The sequence below is a fragment of the Loxodonta africana genome, chromosome 4 (assembly GCF_030014295.1).
Source record: "Loxodonta africana isolate mLoxAfr1 chromosome 4, mLoxAfr1.hap2, whole genome shotgun sequence".
In the NCBI taxonomy this organism is placed as follows: domain Eukaryota; kingdom Metazoa; phylum Chordata; class Mammalia; order Proboscidea; family Elephantidae; genus Loxodonta; species Loxodonta africana.
Genome location: NC_087345.1, coordinates 152,411,073 through 152,430,944, shown reverse-complemented (window position 1 = coordinate 152,430,944; position 19,872 = coordinate 152,411,073). Strand labels below are relative to the sequence as shown.

The following is a 19,872-nucleotide window of genomic DNA, read 5'->3' as shown; positions in this document are numbered from 1 at the left end:
GCTTAACCTGCACCTTCTGGGCTGGAAGAGGTCCCTAAATTCCCTTCCACACCACAGGAACCTAGCGGTCACGGATGGTAGAACAATCTAGCCAGTAAAGAGTATTACGGCGCCCTGCAAACAGCTCACGTTGATGATGGTTTCAAGGGCTGCAATGCTGTTTCACAACACTTATCATACTCTAACTAATTTCAAAACAACGTCTCTCGAGCCCTTTGCCGAAGCACGCTAGGCAGGGAGGAGACAACCCTCAAGTGGTTTTCCAGGCCCAATTAAGGCTTAACAGCAGAGGCGAGGGCCACGATATACTGGGATCGCTGCTCTCACTCAGGGTCCGTAAAAGATTCCACTAAGATAAACATTTCCCAGCTACGATCGCTATAGACATGTGCTTGTCTGACCCTTCCTACATGCTGGCCAAGTGTCACCAACACCTTTAGCACCTGGACCTGCAAGTGTAGCTACCCCATTCACAGCTGCCCCACACTATCTAGCCAGGGAACACAGCGTCCAGCGACACATTCCTCTTGTGAGGAAGGCTGGAATGCACCTTCAGAGGTGTCTGAGCTCCGGGGAGCAGCAGGGATATGGGCACGTGGTACTCTGCAGAGCCAGGCTTTGCCTTTAAGCAATTGTGGAAGCGGAGGGTCAACGTAAGGCAAATTTACGTGAGAGCTTGAGATAAAAGTGGGAAATTAAATAGAGGGGCACAGAAAGTATGTGCAGTGATACACTACAGTAACCACTATGAAAGGGAAAAGTGGGAAGTTATTCCATTAACTTACAGCGTGTATACAGTCTATAAGGAGCCCTGGTGGCGCAGTGGTTAAAGGGCTTGGCTGCTAACCAAAAGGTAGGCGGTTCAAATCCACCAATCGCTCCAAGGGAGAAAGATGTGGCAGTCTGCTTCCATAAAGGTTACAGCCTGGGAAACCCTATGGTGCGGTTCTACTCTGTCCTATAAGATTGCTATGACTGAAAATTCAACAGCAATGGGTTTTAGACAGTCTACGGAGTCGGCGCTCCTTGGAAACTCTACGGGGCAGTTCTACTCTGTCCTATAGGGTCGCTATGAGTCGGAATCGACTCGATGGCACTGGGTTTGGTTTTTTTTTTTTTTTAATGGAGTCCCTGGGTGGTGCAAATGGTTACATTCTTGGCTGCTAATGGAATGGTTGGAAGTTCAAGACCACCCAGAGGCCCTTCAAAAGAAAGTCCTGGTGATTTACTTCTGAAAAATCAGCCAATGAAAATCCTATGGAGCTTAGTTTTACTCTGACACAAATGGAATCGCCATGAGTCAGAATCAACTGCATGGCAACTGGTTAGAGTCTCTATCAAAAAAAAGTCTACTTTTGTGCCTGCATTCTGTAGAGCCACTGCTTACTGTTGTGGTCTGATAAATCGAGTTGACCCTTCATTTCATGCTCTATAGAAGACACTCTAAGGAGAAAGCCATTTTCTCATATCACACTCATCCCGGGCCTGTGGAAGAGCCACTGGGTGGATTTAACCACCAACACACACATGATTTTGGCACCCACCTCTATGATTTCAGGTGGCTTAGAAAGCCCCCATCCTCAGAGAAAAAAATCCACGCCCATTAAATGGTTAACACTGGAAACTTTATTACAGACTTCCAACTCTATGAAGCATAATACTAAGTTACCAGTCACTACCACCTTAAAGTGAATGATGTCATGAGAATTCAAGCAGATAAGGAGGGCAGCTTGGGAAAGAGACTTCCTGAGGCTGTTGTTGTTGTTGTTGTTAGCTGCCATCAAGCAGGTCCCCAACTCATGGCTAGCCCATGCATAATGGAAGAAAATGCTGCTCAGTCCTGCACCATCACCATGAGAGTTTGCAGATCAGACAGTTGTGATCCATAAGGTTTTCCACTGGCTGATTTTTGGAAATAGATCACCAGGCCTTTCTTCCTAATCTGCCTTAGTCGGGGAGCTCCGCTGAAGCCTATTCGCCATCATAGCAAAACGCAAGCCTCCACTGACAGATAGGTGGTGGCTGTGCATGAGGTACACTGGCCGGGAATCTCCCAGATGGGAAAGCAAGAATTCTACCACTGAACCACTGTTGCCTCTTCAGAGGGCCTAGGAGAGGGTATTTCCCAGGCTTGCATTCATCAACAGAAGTCGTCCTGTTGAGATCCTGAAATGCTAAGGTTGTCAAAACAACAAAGGAGAGGCCATAAGCCCATAAGCTTTGTTTTATTATTTAATAAGCATATATTAAGTGGATATTTTTGCAGTGTGGTTAATTCACACTTTCCATTTCAGATATTATTGACATTTGCTGGACACTGCAAAGGGTCTCAGTAGAACACAGAATTCTACTGTTAGAACACAGAGAAAATCTCAGTGCCACTACTAACTGTTCAGAACTGTTTTGGGCCTGATACAGCTTCCTAATGATAGGAGCACCTTATAGGATCCATCAGAAATTACGCCAGTTACTTGGAGCCTTTTGTCTGGGATATATGTCATTGCAATGATGAGCCGCGGCTCGCTACAGGCACTGAAGGACTAGAAAAGAACTCAAAGACAACTTTAGAGTCAACTCAATAAAATCAAACCCGAAAAAACAAACAAAAAAGTACAAATCAACCAAAGCTCTCTCTGCCACAGGGCAGCTCCATGCCATTTGTTGGAGAACAGTGTAGGAAACAAGTCAGATTATAAACCTCATGAATTGATCAATAAGGCCACTCACTTGTATGCCATTCGAGGCTGACAGTAAAAAAAACAAAAAAACAGTAGAGGGGTAGTATATTTGAAGTAATCCACATATTCCCGAAAAGGTTAGTATAAATCAAAAATTTTCCAATTAAAATTAAGAACTTGGTAATTAAAGGAAACTTGTGAAATCATATTTTAAAATGATTAAAAATTAGCTCATGGCTTTCACTTTTGTATAGGTTTAAATTGCCATGCATTGAATTTCCTAAAAGTAAGGCCCTCACATCTGTAATTCTCTGGCCCACCGCCTACGGCACAGAGTACACTGTGAGAGACTCCGAACTTTACTACTCTGCTCGTTCGTGCCTTCTTTTAGAACCCTGTAAGAAAGAAGGTGGCATTATGGCTGGGTCGCAATGTAAGATTTTACTTGGCAGACTTCAAGGTCTCTGATTTGGAGGCCTGGGTGAATGGCGATGGCCGTTTTCTGCAAGAAAGCCTACGGGAAGGGGTGTCAGGGATGTACGCGAGGCTGCGGATCCCAGAAGGCACTTGGCCCGGCCAGAGACGTCAGAACAAGCGTGTTGGCGTCCCAAACATGGGACTCCTCGGTGGAGAAACTGCTTTATAATCCGGTAATCTGGTAGCCAGAGCCCCAGATGGATACCAGAATGGTTCACCTTGGGTTGAACTTCGTTCTACTGTGAATAATGTCTTTACAAGTGGCTGAGACATACTCATATCGCTATCAGTGTTAAACCTTAGTTAATCTTCAGGGGAAAAATAAGATTACATCTTGGCATCTTTATCAATTTTCTTTCAAATTTTCAAGGCTTCCCTTATCGGTGACCTTGTCTGGACTCAAGGTTCCCTGAGGAAATATTAACACTCCCTGTCCACAGATAAAGAAACTGAATTAAAGAGAGTTGTGAGTTGATTTGGCACAGGTGCCACAATCTGGCAGGCACAGAGCTGAAACCCAAGTTCCTGCCTTCCCTCCAGGGTTCCTGCTGGACTCACAGCTCCACTAACCAGTGCCTTGACTTCCTTTAAGGTAACCAGCTTCGTTTAACCAGGCCTTCTTGTCCTCAATCTAGAGAGGTGAATGACAGCAGCCATGTTAGGGGGTGGGGGCACCATTTGCCTTTCTGGGCTCCAGCCACAGGGTTCACCACAGCTGTGCTACCTATGCCTACAACAGGCAGGAGCTGGAGAACAGGGTCTTTAAAGCCAGTTCAGCATCCTCCAGAAGCCCTGACTATTCCAGGAGTTATGACATGACCCCGCAGCCCCATCATCAGCTCCAGAGGACAGCTGGGAGGTAGCCACGTTCCTCAACACCACCCCATCCAAGCAGCCACATTCCTCAACACCACCCCGTCCAAGCTTTGCCCTTCCCTCATTTTAGTCTCACTCACTGTTGTGGATTGAATTGTGTCCCCCAAAAATACGTGTTATAATTCTTAAGCTCTATGAGCCCTTGTGGTGTAGTGGCTGAAGCACTCTGCTGCTAACTGAAAGGTCAGTGGTTCGAACCCACCAGCCACTTTCATGGGAGAATAATGTGCCAGCCTGCTTCCATAAAGATTTACAGGCTTGGAAACCCCACGGGGCAGTTCTACTCTGTCCTATAGGGTCGCTGGGAGTTGTAATCAACTCCATGGCAATGATTTTTTTTTTTTTTTTATACCCGTGGTTATAATCCCATTTGGGAATTGCTTGTCTTTGTTATGTTAATGGGGCAGAATTAGTGTAGGGTGTAGTCAATCTCTTTTGAGATATAAAAAAAGATTAAACAAGCAAGCTAAGAAACAGAGATGGGGGAAGAGAGATGCCAAGCCACAAGAAGACTGTCCAGGAGCAGATGCTCAGAAGAGACAAGGATTTTCCTCCAGAGCCAACAGAGAAAGACTTCCCCTAGAGCCAGCACCCTAAATTCAAACTTCTAGCCTCCTAACGATGAAGTAAAACAGCTGAACAAAAGATTTCAAAGTTGCAGCTCAAGAAAATAAAGTATTACAATGAAATGTACGAAGACCTAGAATTGGAAAACCAAAAGGAAAGAGTACGTTCCGCATTTCTCGAGGTGAGAGAACTGAAGAAAAATTTCAAACCTCAAGTCGCAATATTGAAAGATTCTATGTGCAAAATATTGAACGACACAGGAAGCATCAAAAACGAAGATAGAAAGAATACACAGAGTCACTGTACCAAAAAGAATTGATGACATTCAACCATTTCAGAAGGTAGCATATGATCAACAACTGATGGTGCTGAAGGAAGAAGTTCAAGCCACACTGAATGTAATGGTGAAAAACAAGACTCCAGGAATTGACAGCATACCAAATGAGATGTTTCAACGAACAGATGCAGCGCTGGAAGGACTTGCTCCTGTACACCAAGAAATCTGGAAGATAGCAACCTGGCCAACTGACTGGAAGAATTCCATATATGTGCCCGTTCCAAAGAAAGTTGATCCAACAGCATGTGGAAATTACCAAACAATATCATTAATAACACACGCAAGTAAAATTCTGCTGAAGATCATTCAAAAACATTCACAGCGGTACATTGACAGGAAAGTGTCAGAAACTCAAGCTGGATTCAGAAGAGGACGTGGAATGAGGGATATCATTGCTGATGTCAGAGGGATTTTGGATGAAAGCAGAGAAGAGCAGAGTTTACCTGTGTTTTATTGACTATGCAAAGGCATTCAATTGTGTGGATCATAACAAATTATGGATAACATTGCGAAGGATGGGAATTCCAGAACACTTAATTGTGCTTATGAGGAACCTATACATAGACCAAGAGTCAGTTTCAACAGAACAAGGGGATAATGCATGGTTTAAAATCAGCAAAGGTGAGCATCAAGGTTGTATCCTTTCACCATACCTATTCAAACTGCATGCTGAGCAAATAATTAGAGAAGCTAGACTATATGAAGAAGAACAGGGCATCAGCATTGGAGGAAGATTTATTAACAACCTGCAATAAGCAGGTGACACAACCTTGCTTGCTGAAAGTGAAGAGGACTTGAAGCACTTGCTGATGAAGATCAAAGACTACAGCCTTCAATATGGATTGTACTTCAATGTGAAGAAAACAAAAATCCTCACAGTGGGACCAATAAGCAACATCATGATAAACAGAGAAAAGACTGAAACTGTCAAGGATTTAATTTTACTTGGATCCATAGTTAACGCCCGTGGAAGCGGCAGTCAAGAAATCAAACAATGTATTGTATCGGGCAAATCTACTGCAAAAAACCTCTTTAAAGTATTAAAAAGATATCGCTTTGGGGACTAAGGCATGCCTGACCCAAGCCATGGTGTTTTCAATTGCCTTACATGCATGCGAAAGCTGCACGGTGAATAAGGAAGATCAAAGAACAACTGACACCTTTGAATTATGGTGTTGGTGAAGAATACTGAATATACTGTGGACTGCCAGAAGAAAGAGCCAATCTGTCTTGGGAGAAATACCGCCATAATGCTCCTTAGAAGCAAGGTCAGAGAGACTTCATCTCACGTACTTTGGACATGTTATCAGGAGGGACCGGTCCCTGGAGAAGGACATATTGCTTGGTAAGGTGGTAGGTCAACAAAAAAAGACCTTCAACAAGATGGATTGACACAGTGGCTGCAACAATGGGCTCAAACATAGCAACGATTGTGAGGATGTTGCAGGACTAGGCAGCGTTCTGTTGTACATAGGGTCACTACGAGTCAGAATCAACTCAATGGCACCTAACAAAGCCTCCTAAACTTTGACAAAATAAACTTCTTTTTGTTAAAGCCAAAAAACTCCTCACAGCAGTAATCTGCTTTAGCCATATTTGCTAAAAATATACTTCCCTCCTCAGTTACACTTACTAATGCATTCTATTTCGGGCGTGTTTGCATTCTTCCTTAGAAATGCCTGTGTTGGTAGCAATGAAAACATGCAAAATGCTATAACGACATTTCTTTCAGCAAGGTTTCTCTTCGCTTGCCTGTGCTCTGCACACAAATCTGAAAAGCAAAGCTTTCCACCTAGATGGTAATTGGTGATAGAAAAGGCTAGGATACGAGAAGAAAGGAAGAAGTCAATAAGGAAACAGATTTCCGCTGGGCACACAAAGGACTTAGCCCGATTCCCCCTTCTCACACCTAGCTCCATGGGCAGCATCCAGCCCCGGCCATCACTGTTACCACTGATGCAGCTGTAGAACGGCCTCTTTATTGGAGCCGCATGACACATGTTAGAAACCTGGAGAACATCTGAAGAAAGCCACAAACCAGGCTTCACTCCATGAGCCACCTCCTGGAAAATCTTTTCCTCATCTGATCTGAGGCCAGGGGAGTCACTATTTCCACAGCACAGTGGTCCCCTTGTATGAGCTCATCCGACCCCGAGCTAATTTCCCCAACTGGCATCCTCGGCCGTGTCCCCGCTGGCACTGAGCGTCTACTGGCTGTCTCGGAAGAACCAGTGAGCTCAGCTGCCAGCAGCTCCCTGACTTTCCTGGCACTTACAAGAACTCTGGCGCTCTCCTGTCGTTAAGTGGAGGATAATGACAGCTCTCAGTCTCCTATCTTTGCTTTCCTGTAGGGAAGGAGGTAGAATCATTGTGTGACCGATTTTTAAAGTCCTTAACTCATGCTTCCTTCTTCCTGTTTTCTTCCAGAATCTTCTTTAATTGGCCCTTCCTTTCTCCTAACACATACTTAATACATTTTCTGTATCTGGAGGTGAAACGAGGAAAGGGGAAAGTGACTGGATATTGTTGGCCACAGAGAAAGTACTGAAGGAGAGGAGGGGGAGGAGCAGGAACTGCAGTGCTGGGGCCGGAAGAAGAGAGAGGTTGACGCCTTGGGGTGAAGCCAGAGCTCAGAACCCAGCTGGTACAATATTCATGTCTTTCCTGTTTCAAAGCTCATGGGTGACAGGCGCATAGATGAAGCACCCAGAATGCCAACTCGGATCTGCCTTTTTCAGGCGGCCAGACCTTGGCTGGGAACATCAGCCTTGAACACCTGTTCACCAGGTATGACATCAGCTCATTAAAAAGAAAGAAAGCATGAGACTGAATGCTGAATGATGGTCCTTCGACAAAGACAGACTGAAGTCTCCCAGAAACTGGAAATGGGGGGGCCTCACCCAGCTTCACATACACAGGGATGTGGCCCAGCAGAGAATGGTTAATGGCAGAAAGAAAAGAAAACTATTTGCCATTGAGTCGACTCCAACTCAGGGCAACTCCATCTGTGTCAGAGTAGAACTGTACCCCACAGGGTTTTCAGTGGTTGATTTTTCAAAGGTAGATTGCCAGGCCTTTCTTCTAAGACGCCTCTGGGTGGACTTGAACCACCAACCTTTAAAGGAGGAAGCTAATCCAGCCAGATATTATAATGAAGAAAAAACAAAACCCAGGAAGCTAAGAGTATTTCTCTAACTGCATTATGTCTCTTGTACACTTAGCTAGCACTGGGCAGGAAAGGATTATTAACAATCCTGAAATAGGAGCTCCTAACATCTGCAAATTTCCTGAAGGCCGGCAATAGCAGATCTTATTTATCTAGGCTTTATTCTACCCTTAGTAACAGAAAACACTGGTATAAACAAGGAACTCGCCAGCACTATCACGGCATCCCTTGGTCTGTTCCTCCGGATGACCAAAATTAACCTTATCTCTTTGCAGTAAGTATATCCTCAGGTACTATCACTGAATTCAATTACACATGCATAACAAAAGCCAGTCACAATCAGGGCTATTGGCGACGTGCCCAATAGGCTGCTGTTGAAGCAGGCATAGATGCAAATGTGTGTAATATATACACACATATGGAAAAACCCACTAGCAATGAATAAAAGTTTTCCAGACCTCATCTCTTTCCATTTTCTGTGCTGTTCCCCTGCATAACTTATCTTGAACACTGTAGCTGCCAAGACAGAAGAATTCACTGCTTGAGAAAAAAAGAGAATTCTATTATTCAAACTTTCTTTCCTCGCTCATAAGGAGAATAGTGAAAAGTGCCTGGTGAGATTTCTTTAGGAGGAAGAAGGTTATTTCTCCATTTAGCTCCCAGATATTAAAAAAAAGTGGAATAGCAGGCGCGCTGACCTCAAGGCCCTCACAAGCAGCCCGGCACTTCCACTCTGCTCAGAACATGACTTGCAATAAATGACTTGTTTTTCGGTGCCACTGAGTTGATTTTCAACTCCTAGCGACCCTATGTGACAGAGCTGAACTGCCCCACAGAGTTTTCTAGGCTATGATCCTAATGGGAGCAGATCACCAGGTCTTTCTCCCACCGAGCCACTGGATAGGTTCGAACCACCAACCCTTTGGGTAGAAGTGCTTAACCATTGCACCACCAGGCCTCCTTAATAAATGACTAAAAATTCCCTCTAAATCCCCCCTCTTTTCTTCCCACCTTGATACTATGTGCTACAGGTAAACCGTAGTGGGGCAGGAGTGGGGAGAAGAAAAGACAGGAAGCAGAAACAAGCTGTATGTTTCACTTCCCTCTTTCAGGGAGATGCTAAAAGGATTAGAGAGGTAATTGTTGCTTCTGGAGGCCTTCGGCTATAAGAGGCTCTATAAATACCAATAACCACTCCCTCAAGGGAAAGCGCATTTCATTACAGTGGACGTGATGTAGCCAAGAGGGATTTTCTACCACCCTAAGTGGACTGGGTTTAAGTGGACTGGGAGTAACCACTTGAGTATTGCCAGTGACCCACAGAATGCCCTGCTCGGATTGGTGACTGAGGCTCCCTGGCCTGCTTGCACCATGTAAGCCTGTTTTCATTTGACCATCCATTGTAACCATCACTCGTCTGTCATTTTGTCATACTATGGTGGTTTGCATGCTGATGTAATGCTGGAAGCTATGCCACCTGTATTTTAAATACAAGCAGGCTCACCCACGGTAGATAGGTTTCAGCAGAGCTTCCAAACTAAGACTAGGAAGAAAGGCTTAGCAGTCTACCTCTGAAAGTCAGCCAGTGAAAACCTTATCGGTCACAACAAAACATTGTCCAACTCACTTGCTTTGGACAAGTCATCAGGAAGGGATCAATCGCTGGACGATATCATGTTTGGTGAAGCAGAGGGCCAGCAAGGGTGAAATGGATTGGCACCATAGCCACAACAGTCTTGAATATGCCAGCAATTGTAAGGATGACATAGGACTGCACAACATTTCATTCTGTTGTACATACCAAGTCACCATAAGCTGAAGTCGATGCAACAGCAGCTATCTATCCAATGTGCACTTATTAAGCACTCACTACAAGCTGGAGCCCTGGTGGCGCAATGGTTAAGAGCTCAGCTGCTAACCAAAAGGTCAGCAGTATGAATCTACCAGCCACTCCTTCGAAAGTCTACGGGGCAGTTCTACTCTGTCCTACACGGTCACTAGGATTTGGAATTCGACTTGACAGTAACAGGGTCGGGTTATGAGTTGGAGGCGCCCTGGTGGTGCAGTGGTTAAGTGCTCAACTGCTAACTGAAAGGTCAGTGGTTCAAATCCACCAGCCGCTCCGTGGGAGAAAGATGTGGTAGTCAGCTTCTCTAAAGACTAAAAAAAAAAAGACTACAGCCTTGGAAACCCTGTGGGAGCAGTTCTACTCTGTCCTATAGGGTCACTATGAGTCGAATTGGCTCCATGGCAATAGGTTGGTTTGTTTGTTTTTTAATGAGTTGGAACCACCATGAGTTGGAATCAACTTTATGGCAACTAGTTTTGTTGTTGTTGCTTTTATATGCCAGAGGGCCAGTATAATACAGTGGTTAAGTGCTTGGGCTCTGGAGCAAGGCTGCCAGGTGTGAATCCTGGCTTTGCCCATTTACTGTGACCTTGGGCAAGTTACTTAAGCTCTCTGCATCTCCCTTCCTCAGGTGTAAAATGATATAACAGAACCCACCTCAGGAGGTTACTGTGAGCATTAAATGAGTCCACATGGGTCAGGTGGTTGGCCTGCTGTCTGGTACAGAGAAGGGACTGCTGTTAAACTTACCTAACAGATGTGTATCTCTATAGTCTTTGGCTTGTCCCCTTAAATATTTTAAATTAGTGTACTTTAGCATCAAAATCTAGAAGGAGGAGGAAATATTTACCAATTAGGTGTGGATTAAACACCCAGTGCCCAGATATGTGTGGAAAACAGAAGGAGAAGGTGAGGTCCCTGAATTTGGAGTTAACCACAACGCCAACAACAAAGGGCTGTTTAGGCTTTTTTCTCTTTAGCCGCCAAGCAATGGTAGACAGGGGAACAGAGAGAAAAGTGTTTATCACTGATATTATTCAGAATTGTCAACACATACAGACAATAAAAACCACATTGACTTTTAGTCAATTTTATTACTGTTTTAAGTTCTGTATAACTTTTTATATGCTCTCCCTTATTTCCTGCACCTAAGCACACCCTTTGCCTTGATACACCCACCCATGCCACGATCTCACCTGCTGCTAACCTGAATCTCCTAGGAAGCCCTTAGTCTATCCTGGGTGTGAGCAGACTTCTCTCTATTGCAGGTTCCTAAGTAGTCACACTTCCTACAAGGGAAGAGCACGCCTGTGGAGTCAGACAGGCCCAGGGGTGAATCCTATTCTGCCACTTGGCTGTGTGACAAGAGCAGTGTTCTCAAATGTGTGGTCCTGGACGCCAGCAGCATCCTCATCCCCCCGGGGACTTGTTAGAAATACTATTCCTTGGACTCTACCCCAGACCTACTGACTCAGAAAGTCTGGGGGTGGAGCCCAGCAATCAGTGTCAGAACGAGCTATCCAGGTGATTCTGACATATGCTCAAGTTTGAGAACCACTAGCTTTGAGAAACTTTTCTATTCATCAGAAAAGGTTACTACCACTCACTTCCTAAGGCGATTGGAAGAGTGAAAGGAGATGATGTACGTCAAGCACTTGGTCTCATGCCCCAAAGATGGTAGACATTCAACACATGGTAGCTGTTATTATTATTATTAATCAATGTCAGTAGGATTTACAAAACAGCAATAACTCACAAACAGCTGGAGTAACATCACAGCTCTGATTATCAGGGAAGTGGTTTAAAAGAGAGTTCGGGTAGAAAACCTAAGAGGAACTGTACATTGTGGGACTTGGAGACCACAGTTCCCCCAGGACTCCAGGTTCACTAATCCTTGTTTCCTGAGATTCAGATTTCAAGAGCCACAGAGAATTCTGGAAACTCTGACTCCTCAAGCATTTTGGATGTTTGGAATTTCAGAAATTAAAAACAAACCCAATTTTTCTATTAAAATTAGGATACTTGTGAATTTTGAGAAGAGGCCTCCTGACAGAGGATTAGAGGTGTCTGGGCTCCAATACTGGCATTTAAAATGTGTAGGAGAAGTCTTCAGGTTATGTTCTGAAGTGATGAAGGGTAAGAAAGGGTGGTATAAAGAAGCATAGTGTCCAGGCTGACAGAATGGCTAGGATTCAAGAGTTAAGAGGAGAGCAAGGTAGAAGGATCCCATCTTGGATTTCACACCACCATTACCTAGAAGGACTCTGGCAAAGGTCGTGATGGCCTCCTAAAAGCCAAATGCAGTGGACACTTATCAATCATCTTTGAACCCTCTGGCATCTAATAACTGACCACTTGCAACTCCCTGAACTTTCTTCCTCTTGACTTCTAAAACCCCAATCTGTCCTAGTTCCCATCTTATCATTCCAACCATGCCCTCTCAGTATCCTTTGGATTTCCCATTCTTGGTCCATGTGGCTACTACACCTGGTCTTATCTATTTCAGCCTGTCTACTAAAATCCCATTCTTGCTGCTCTAGTGACTGTTGTTGTGCACATAAAGATAGTGAAATGGGACTAAGCTCTGGGTAAGATGCTCTCTTTTAATCTTGGTTCTATTGCTTACTCTGTCATCTCAACATAGACAAGAGTAGACAAAGGATAGGCTGGTCTTCTGTCTTTGGTCTCTTCTTCTTGTGCCTTCTGTTCTCTGTGGCAATCCTATCCTTCCTGGCATAGGTGATGACACCCATATCTGCCTCCAGCCTCAGGTCAATCCTAAATACTAGACCCTCCCATCCCACCACCTACTTATGTGGCCAAGTAGAGAGTAGACATAGTAGAGTGCCTGCTTACATGGCCCCTGGATGTGCCACCAGCATCTCAAGCTCCATATATCTGAAAGTGTACTCACTACCTTTCATGTACTGTATTCCTTACAGCAATTCCATAATAACAGAACTTGGAGCAGAGAAAACGGAGAACTAGGTTTGCTCAGGAATGAAGACTCGCAAACCTGTTAATAAAGGGTTTACAGGGCCAGGCAATGTAGGTATTAGTAAGAGAAAACTTGTAGTAACTAAACACAAATTGAAGCTCAAATAGTGTAAAAAAAAAAAAATAGGTGGAAATACAACATTCAATAACACATTATTCTAGTTCCCTTAGTTGCCAGCTTTGAAAGAAACCAAGAAAATATTATCCTTCGGTACAGATTCCCAAAATTAAGAAATCCTGACACAATAAGAGGAATTTTTGTAAAGAAATATAACCTTCTTCTTTGAGTAAGAATCTAAATTTACAATAATTATACAGTATCTTTATTTCATTTTCCAGTATCTTTATTTCATTTTCCAGTTCCATCACATAGCCATGTTGTAATTATCCCTACCCTGTAGATATCTGTAGGTCGCAGGGAGCAACCTTTCCTATTTTGGAGAGGCCCAAAATAGATTCACACTCTGTAATCTCTTAGCACCCTCTCCATTTGCTGTCGAGTCGATTCCGACTCATAGCGACCCTATAGGACAGAGTAGAACTGCCCCATAGAGTTTCCAAGGAGCGCCTGGCGGATTTGAACTGCTGACCTTTAGGTTAGCAGCCGTAACTACTACACCACCAGGCCTTGTTATAAACTAATGTTGGTTTAGAAATAGATTCTAGATGGCCTTTTAAGGAGCCTGGTGGCACAACAGTTAAGCACTCAGCTGCTAACTTAAAGGTCAGCAGTTCAAACCCACCTAGCACCTCTGCCGGAGAAAGACCGGGTGATCTACTCCCATAAAGATTACAGCCTAGAAAATCCTATGGACAGTTCTACTCTGTCACGTGGGATCACTATGAGCAAGAAATCAAATCAACTCAACGGTACCTAACAACAAGAGAATGCTTTGTCAGCATACATAATTCTGAGAAAAAGTTTCTAAAGGAATATTCTATCAGGTTCCCTTCAAAAAACTACAGGGACTTCTAAGCAGTCTCCCTGCATCAAGTCTCCAACTGTCTCTAAAAATAAAGAACTATCTTTACAAAATGTGGGTCCTACTCCCCATTACTTAACATCTTTCTATGGTTCCTCAAGGCCTGCATGATAAAGTGTGAGAGGCAGAAAGCTGGGCAGTTAGGGGAGCAGACTGGGCAAGATACAAACCCTGGTTCTACTCCCTGCTGTCTGTGTGACCTTGTCTCCTAGCCTCTTAGGCCGCAGTTTTTTCATCTGTAAAATGGAGACAACAACGGTACCTACCTCTTAGGTTGTTACAAGGATTAAATGAGTTAACATCTATAAAGTGTTCAGATCAGTGTCTTACACATAAGCACCATGTTAAGTGTTAGCTATTGTTACTATTCTGATATACAAGGGTCTTCATGAGGTGGCCACAGCCTACTTTTTCCAAGTGCGACTTCTGCCCCTTGATTTCTGAAGAGCAGCGTTGCTAGCCTACTGTTAGTTATCTAGTGTTGCTATAACAGAAATAACCCAAATGGATGGCTTTAACAAACAAATTTATTCTTCACAAATACGACTCACTGTTTATACCTCCAGCTTCTGCATTTGCTGTTTCTTCTGCCTGGTGTGCCCTCTTGTTCCTGCCCCTAGCAAATTCTTACTTCTCCTTTAAGGGTGGGCAGTTCACCATTGATGTCTTTCCCAACCCCCTGGACAGACTTATGCTCAACCTCCAGTGCTTCCATTGCCCCTTGTCCACAGCATCATTAGAACAAGCCCCACCTTGGACACCTGCCTGCTTACTTAGCTCCTAGGTAAGGAATAGTGGGAACCTTGAAGGCAGGGACAGTGTCTGATCAACCCTGTACACTCAGCCTCAAGCATACAGCCTGGCACATAGAAGATGTTCAGTTAAAGCTGCATGAATGAATGAATGACAAACATAAAAATATGGAGATAGAGATCAGGAATAAAAGAAGAGGGAAGAATGAGACGCGATCTGAGAGATGAGACAGGCTTTATATAGGAAGACAGGGTACGTGCAAGTGAGAGGAAGTTGGCCAAGGGTTTTAATCACAGGAAGGAAAGAATCAGCAAGGACACACGAGGTGAAGCCATTAGTGATATTGTGCACACACCACCTAAAGAGTTCATGGGTCTTGCTGGGGCCTGAAACCATCAGAACACTGGAAGCACATAGTATCTTTAGACATGAATAAACAGAGACAAATAATGGGAAATTGTACGGATGGCATGTTGTATCTCAAAATGCCCTCACTCCTTAATAAAATGAGTTATACGCCGAAAATGGCTGTGTACTGGGCAAAGGAGAAGGACAAAAGGGCAGACATGTCTCAGATTAAACATGGAATCACAGTCAAGCTCAGAGACCTAGCTTTTTCAACATGACCTCCTTTTTACTGTGCTAGCAGTAATGAAAGCAAGCTGAGATTCATTCAGCAAGTGGGGAGGCAAGCAGAGAACCAGAGTAGGGTATTCTAAATCCTATCTTTCTTGATTCTCAGGAACTTATGAGCTGAAGGGCCTCCAGCGGTTGACAGGATACTCCTCAGGCCTTTTGGCTGCTGAGCTCTAGCCAAAGGACTCAGGACACGTTTAACATCATCACCTGCTATGTAAAGCCCATTCCACACTGGGCACTAAAAAATAGGTCTGCCATCTTGCATTAGATGCCATGTTCAATTAGATGTCAACATAGAGAGCTTGTGGGTCTCATGCCCAAAAGTTAACATGAAAGAGAATCATAAAAGAAACTGCTCACTTTTGTAATGGGGACACATTGATCCAGGCCAGAGGCTAACTATCACTTTCAAAGAGAAACAAGCCTGCTTCCTACAGCCTGCAGTGAACACATGGGCAGGGAGAAATCAGTAATCAATGAATGGTCACTCAGCCTCAAGCTTCTGATCAATTCCGGCAAACAAGAAATTAGAACTAAAAATGTGTTAAAAAATAACGTGGGAAAAATATACATGGGGAAGTAAAATGAGCAAAGGGGGAAGATGAGAAGACATTAAATGATACTCAGACAAAATTAAAGGAATGAACCAGGTGTTTTCTGGCATAAGCCTCCCACCCACACACTAAGGCACTGTTTAGCATAGAGGGAGCAGTATATTGGACCTCAAGCTAGGACTGGGTGGTTTCTTGGGATTCAAAAGAGATACATATATCTCACCCCCACTAGGCTGACTATTATCAGAAAAACAGAAAACAACAAGTGTTGACATATATGTAGAGAAACTGGAACCCTCATCTATTGCTGGTGGGAATGTAAAATGGTGCAGCTGCTGTGGAAAACAGTCTGGTGGTTTCTCAAAAAGTTAAACATAAAACTACCATATGATCCAGCAACATCAATCCTAGGTATATACCCAAAAAAGTTGAAAGCAGGGAGGCGAACATCCTTATACAACAATGTTTATTGCAGCACTATTTGCAATAGCCAAGAAACAACCCAAATGTTCATTAATAGATGAACAGATAAAATGTAGTACAGTCGGCCCTCAGTATCTTCAGGTTTCACATCTGTGGATTCAACCGACCTCAGATCAAAAATATTCAGAAAGAAAAAAGAAAGTTCCAGTATGCAAAACTTGAATTTGCAGAGCGCCAAGCACTAAGCTGAAACCACTCGAATTAAGTGATGTGTAGGCACACCCTGCTGTAGCCTCCCGCCGTTTCACATATCCTGTGTCTCCAGCATTCATTGTCTGAGCATTGTTCACCTCAGTTCATTCGCTACTTGTGCTGTGTACACCCTTTGTTTCTATGAAAGAATAGCTCCTAAAAAGCAACGAAGTAGTCAAGCAATCCTTCAAAGACTAAGAGGGAGCCTAAAGTGTTATCTCTCAACAAGAAAATAAAAATCTTAGATCTTTTAAAAAGTGGCATGTTGCTTGCCGAAGTGGGCTGTAAGGTCAGTAAAAACAAATGGAGCATTCACACAATAAATCAGAAAGAGGCTGAAATTCATGGACGTGTTAGTGCTGCCCCTACAATGGCAAAAATGGTCTTTCCGGTTCGTGATAAAGTGCTTGCAAAGACTGAGAAAGCATTAAGTGTAAGCATTAACAACTATTTACACATCATTTACATTGTATTAGGTATTAAAAGTAATCCAGCGAGGATTTAAAGACGATGTGCATAAGTTATATGCCAATACTATGCCATTTTATATAAGGAACTTGAGCATCCTTGCATTTTGGTACCCGTGGAGGTCCTGGAATCAATCGCCCTCAAATACCAAAGGGCAACTACATATATGTACTGAGTATTGTTCAGCCATAAAGAGAAATAAAGTCCTGATATGTGCTATGAGATGGATGAAGCTTGAAAACATTATGTTGAGTGAAATAAGTCAGACACAAAAGGGCACATATTGTATGATCCTACTTATATGAAATATCTATACTAGGCAAATGCATAGAGACCAAAGTTTATTAGTGATTACGAGGGGCAGGTGGGAGGAGAGAAAGGGAAGATATTGCTTAAAGAGGCACCGAATTGATGTTATGGGTGATAGGAAAATGCGGAAACTGACAGTGGCAACAGTTAAACATGGTGAACGTAATTAATGTCGCCAAGGTGTGAAAATGGTTGAAGTGGCAAATGTTATGCATATATACCACAATAAAAAGAAAGAAAAACCTGGGGTGGACAGGCACATATAATATTTGGGGGAAAGACTTACAATATGGGAAAATGTCCAAGATGTGACATTTAGAGGAAAATGGAAGATATAATACACAACATGAAAGTAACTGTGTTTACTATTTATGCACAGAAAAATACATCAAAAATTTAACAACAGTTATTTCTGAGCGGTGGGATTGGAGCTGATTTTTCACATTCTTCTTCCTGTCTTCTTATGTCATATGAAGAAAAAGAAGCCCACTTTCCCTAACTTAAAACAAGCAGCTGTATGTGTATCACATAGAAAATCGAAGTTTCCCAAAGCCTGACAGAAAATCATTACAAAATCCTAAAGGCAAATGTAGACCTCAAGGCTAGCTGTGTTTTATGTACGCAATAATGACATTTGAGGCAATCTGAAAATCTAATTTTCTGGTTGCTTACTAATATGTGGACATTTGGAATCATTTAGATACGCCTTTGGATCCAAAGGAAAATCCAAAGCAGTCAACCAGAAACTCACTGTCCTTTTTTCTGGTATTCATTCACTTCATTTAAAATAATAACCTAGTAAACAAAAAAAAGGAAAGAAAATCTGCCAGGAATAACAAGGTTCTGAGAGAAATGATTACATAAAATGGCTTAAAGAATAATTTAACACGTGTTTTCAAATCCCCCGAAACGCTCAAAAACCAAAAATAAGACTAAACCCATTGCCATCGATACAATTCTGACTCATAGCGACCCTATAAGACACAGTAGAATTGTCCCATAGGGTTTCTAAGGATGTAATCTTTATGGAAGCAGACTACCACATCTTTCTCCCACAGAGCAGCTGGTGGGTTCAAACTGCTGACCTTTTGGTTAGCACCTGAGCACTTATCCTCTGAGCCACCAGGGCTCCTTTTGAAAGGGTCATTCCAACTAAATTGTTCTCCAAGTAAAATATGACATTATTTTCTCCAAAAGGTAAAAACTTAAAAACCAGGTTCTTAAACCTTATTAAATAATATTGTACTATAAGCATTTCACAGAAGAATTTTATTAGCTTTTCCTAGGGGAAAAAAAAGTCTTTCAGGGTTCCAACGTGGTCAGCTGTTGTTATGTGGTTATTTTCTCATGGATTAGTAATTCCTGTGAAAGGTGTGTATTTTTCTCTTCCCAATCTATGGCAGATTTTAGGAAAGCAAATTAGGGAATATTATGCAAATGCTGCCTTGGTTGGCTGTGCCTAAATGTATTGTCGCCTGTGCACCCCAGAGGGTAGGCCTGCTTGAGAAGAAAGGGTTAACTCCGTGAGTTACTTGTACAGGCTGAAATCCAGACATTTTCTAAGGCTACATAAGAAAAGGGAAGGGTGGGGGAACTGCTATCTTCTAACCTAGAATGCTGGATTTAATTCAGGCGTGCAAAAAGGCTGGGTGGTTGTTCTCTCCCTAAATAGAAACAAGGCCAAATTCCCAATTGAGAGGAGTCCCTTTAAGGCTCAGCAGGACTGTGGACTTCAAGGATACAGGAAATACAACAGTGCTCCCTGACCCAGGCTGCAGATTGCCCTCCTCTCCTCATTCTCTTTACCAGGAATGCTGCAGGTCTTTATTCCATCTGAATCCCTCCCTATGGAGCAGTTCACTTAATTCCATCTGCATTAATTATTATGGAGCAGGATGCTATGTGGACTGCTGAGAACAGATGAGATTCGGGGCCTGCCCAGGGAAGACTCTGTAATGTAGACGGAGAAGAAGCTGCTAAATAATGAATAAAAAGAGGTGCCACCATCCCTCCAACACCTAATTATTTGAATCCAATAAGAAACACAACCACATGAAAAGAAAGGATGACAAAGACAGAGGCTAATTCTTCTCCAACCTTCTGGAAATTCTCACTCAGAAGGGGAGGATGTGGGCCAGGATTTGTGTGCAGAACAGACTTTGGGCTCCAAAAAGCATAAACTACTCCGCGTGTTCCCAGCACATGGGCTGGGGGCTGAGGGTGGATGAGGGACCATAGATGGGATGGGCACTGAGATGGTCAACCACAGTAAGCTGGCCTTTCCCTGGAAAATACAGAACAGTGCTGCTTCTTTGCCCTGTGAACTTCCCAAACAGTCTTTTACTGTTCTCCACCCCATGCCACCCTGGGAAAACCTCTCCTCACCCACAAGGATTCCCTGGCTATTGTTGTTGGGTACCTTTGAGTCAATTTTCAACTCACATCAACTCCGTAAAACAGAGTATGACGGCCCCACAGGGTTTCCTTGGCTGTAATCTTTACAGAAGCATATTTTCAGGTTTTTCTCCCACGGAGCCACTGGGT

At 43.3% G+C, this 19,872-nt stretch overlaps 1 protein-coding gene and 1 long non-coding RNA gene across 4 annotated transcripts in view; both read right to left on the bottom strand.

Moving 5' to 3' along the window:
• Positions 1-19,872, bottom strand: part of CAMK1D (calcium/calmodulin dependent protein kinase ID) — a 491,464-nt gene that overhangs the window by 366,203 nt on the left and 105,389 nt on the right. The gene's annotated exons all lie outside the window — the stretch shown is intronic.
• LOC135231272 (uncharacterized) overlaps positions 1,102-19,872 on the bottom strand; it is a 58,580-nt gene continuing 39,809 nt past the window's right edge. Inside the window, exon 2 of the long non-coding RNA XR_010321953.1 lies at positions 1,102-19,872. This exon is cut by the window's right edge and continues 26,690 nt beyond it. This is a non-coding gene — a long non-coding RNA (uncharacterized LOC135231272).